Source organism: Phocoena phocoena, chromosome 15 (assembly GCF_963924675.1).
Source record: "Phocoena phocoena chromosome 15, mPhoPho1.1, whole genome shotgun sequence".
NCBI classification, from domain to species: domain Eukaryota; kingdom Metazoa; phylum Chordata; class Mammalia; order Artiodactyla; family Phocoenidae; genus Phocoena; species Phocoena phocoena.
In genome coordinates, this window is record NC_089233.1 from 64982389 (window position 1) to 64985862 (window position 3474).

Here is a 3474-nt window from a genome sequence, read left to right on the forward strand (position 1 = left end):
CATCCCGGCTTAGGTAATACGCTTTCCTCTTTACGCCCCCCTCGCCTCGGCGCCACAGCCTCCCTTCCTGCTCGGATCCGGGTCCCCAGGCTGGGCGACCAGCACGCACCCATCGCCTCTCCGGAAGAGTGATGATGGTTAGGTTTCCCTTGATGCGAATGAGAGTTGTAACAAATTGTACAGGATTAAATTCAAATGACCAGAGGAAAATGTTATTTAATATTGCTTAAGCTGATGGCCCGGAGGGTGGGTGCCGAGTCCACCAGACGCTGCAACTGAAAAGCCAGGTTCAGAAATGTCAGGTATCCTCCGGGAGCTGCTCTGTGTCTCTGAGAAAGCTGCCAACATCGCCCGGGCGTGCAAGCCCTCTTCCAGCTGCTGATAGAAGAAAAGAAAGAGGGAGAAAAGAACAAGAAGTTTGCAGTTGATTTCAAGCCCCTGGCTGGTGTACTGGTACAGGAAGCTATAAAACAGAGTATGGAGAACAAGTTTCCAGGCTTGGGAAAAAAAATTTTTGGAGAAGAATCCAATGAGTTTACCAATGATTTGGGGGAAAAGATTATCATGAGACTGTGTCCAACAGTGGAAGAAACAGTAGATCTTCTCAACAAAGTCCTTAATGGTAACAAGTTGGCATCTGAAACGTTAGCCAAGGTTGTACATCAGGACGTTGTCTTTAGTGACCCAGCTCTGGATGCAATAGAGATCAACATTCCGCAGGACGCTTTGGGAGTTTGGGTGGATCCTATAGATTCAACTTATCAGTATATAAAAGGTTCTGCTGACATTGAATCCAACCAAGGAATCTTCCCCAGTGGACTTCAGTGTGTCACTATTTTAATTGGTGTCTGTGACATACAGACAGGGGTGCCCCTGATGGGAGTCATCAACCAACCTTTCGTATCACAAGACCTAAACACCCTCAGGTGGAAAGGACAGTGCAACTGGGGCCTTTCTTACATGGGGACCAATATCCATTCATTTCTGCCTCCCGTCTCTACAAGAAACAGCAGTGAAACGCAGAGCCAAGCGACCCAAAACCCCAGCTCTGAGGCGGAATGCTCCCACCCATCCTCAGATGTCATTAGTACAAGTGAAAAGGAGACCATCAAGGCCGCACTGTCACGTGTGTGTGGAGATCGCATATTCCGTGCAGCTGGGGCTGGTTACAAGAGCCTCTGTGTTGTCCTCGGCCTTGTTGACATTTACATCTTCTCAGAAGATACCACGTTCTAGTGGGACTCTGTGCTGCTCACGCCATCCTCAGGGCCACGGGTGGGGGAATGGTGGACTTAAAAGAGTGCTTGGAAAGAAACCCCAACTCGCGGCTTGACTTACCACAGTTGGTGTACCACGTGGGAAACAGAGGCGCTGCTGGAGTGGACCAGTGGGCCAACAAGGGAGGACTAATCGCTTACAGATCAAAGAAGCAGCTGGAGACATTCCTGAGCCTCCTCCTCAGACACCTTGTGCCTGTGGATGCACATACATAGACGAGCTCCATCCTCAGGGACTTGAAACCCAGCTGTGAACCTAGTTTCCACCTCTCTATCTTTTGAAGACAGCTTTGTCCTATTGACAGTCAAAGTTCACCTTCCTCTTTTGAGGAGCATTTTTCCATTATGTGTTCATAATGTTAATGTCAATAAATGACTGATATTCGTGCTGCAAAAAAAAAAAAAAAAAGACATTAGGGCAGGTGCTAGGGCTCATCCTGTCATTTGCTCAATAAGTATTTATTGAGCATCTTCTATGTCCCAGCCACTGGGCTGGGGGCTCCAGATACATCAGTAAGGAAAAGAGATAGTGTCTTCCCTGCTGGGCTTACTTTCGGGATGGGACTCATCGAACCAACCAGTACATATGATGTACTAGAATCCGGGTGGTGTTGCATGCTATAAAGCAGGGCAAAGGGACAGAGAGTGAGAGCACGGTTAGACAGGGGGGTCCAGGTCCAGGATGGCCTCTCAGGAGGTGACTTTTGGCAGAGACTTCAAATAAATGAGGGAGGGTGGGAGTCATGTGGATATCTAAGGAGCAGCGCTCCAGGTGGTGGAAACAGCAAGCGCAAAGGGCCTGGGGTGGGAGTGGATTGTGACAGAACAACAGCTGGGAGGCCAGTATAGGGGGAACAGAGGGTACTTGATGGGGAGAGTGGTAGGAGGTGAGGTCAGAGGGCACATGGAGGCCAGATGTGTTTGGCCCTATAAGCCAAGGCATGGTCTTTGTCTTTTCACTACTAGTGAGGTGAGAGCCCTGAGGGCTTTGAGCAGAGACTTGCATCGTAACAGGATCCTCTGGCTACTGTGTGGAGACCAGGCTGAAGGGATCAAGGTTGGAGGTAGGGAGGCCATGGGGAGGCTACAGCTCTAATCCAGGAGAGAGACGATGGTGGGTGGGACCAGGTGGCAGAGGTGGAGGTGGCAAGGGGTGGTTGGATTCTGGAGATGTCTTGGAGGTAGGGACAACACGATTTCCTGATGGATTGAATGGGAGGAGAGAGAGAATAGGAGGACAGAAGAGGAGGAGGGAGGGGCAGAGAGAGAGAGAGGGTGATAAAAGCCACAAGGCTGGGTGAGGTCACCTGTGTGGGCAGAAAGGGGACTGAGCCATGGTCACTTCAGGGAGTAGCATTTGAGTGACTGTAAATATGTCTGGTGAACTGAAAATCAGGATGTGGGTCTGAGTTATAAACATAACACAAAGACATGAAGAAGAATAAAATATTTTCTATCATAAAAACCATTGGAAGGGGCTACAGAAATGAGCTGAGTGGTCAGGAGGCCCAGGTTCCACGCTGGCCCCCCATGTCTGCTGTGTGGCCTTGCTTAGGCACCTACCCTCTCTGGGACTCTGATTCCTTTTGGAAGGTCTTGACTCTCTGACTTCAGGCATCGCCCATGGAGACACTAGGGCAGCTGTGAGGCTCCAGAGGGCCTGCAGTTGTGGAAGCAGGGAGGAGGGGTGGGCAGGGGAGCTGAGGGTGGGGAGAAAGGTGGCCTGGAGAGCTCCTTCGCTGGAGGATTGCAGACAGGGAGGCCACAGCTGAAAGGAGGAGAGACTCATGCAAAGTCGTGGCAGGTCCTGCTGGGATGACTGAGACGGGGCAGCTCCTGCAAGAGGCACAATGATATCAGGCTGGACCTTTGTCCCAGCGAAGTGCTGAGCCAGCATATAGGCTGGGCTTGACCATATTCCCTGGGTGCGGCTCCTCCAGGGCCTGGCCTGGGAGAGGAGACCCTTTTCCCCCCACCATGGCCTTTCCCTGCTGCTAACCTTCCCAGGGGCGTTTTTTTTGTTTCTACCATAAGGGCAGAAGTGTCTCCGATAAGCACCTGGTCACAGAACTCAGCGTGTGGCAGCCACAAGGGACCCAAGAGCTCATTGTACAGCTAAGGAAACTGAGGCCTTGTGTGGGAGAGTGACTCACCCTGGCCCCAGGAGCTGGGGCAGAACTGGGGCTCCAGCCTGGTT

General features: G+C 51.4%; 1 pseudogene; it reads left to right on the top strand.

The window, feature by feature from the left end:
- The first annotated feature begins 295 nt into the window (after nucleotides 1-295).
- On the top strand, nucleotides 296-1493 carry LOC136135606 (inositol polyphosphate 1-phosphatase pseudogene; annotated as a pseudogene).
- Nucleotides 1494-3474: the final 1981 nt, after the last annotated feature.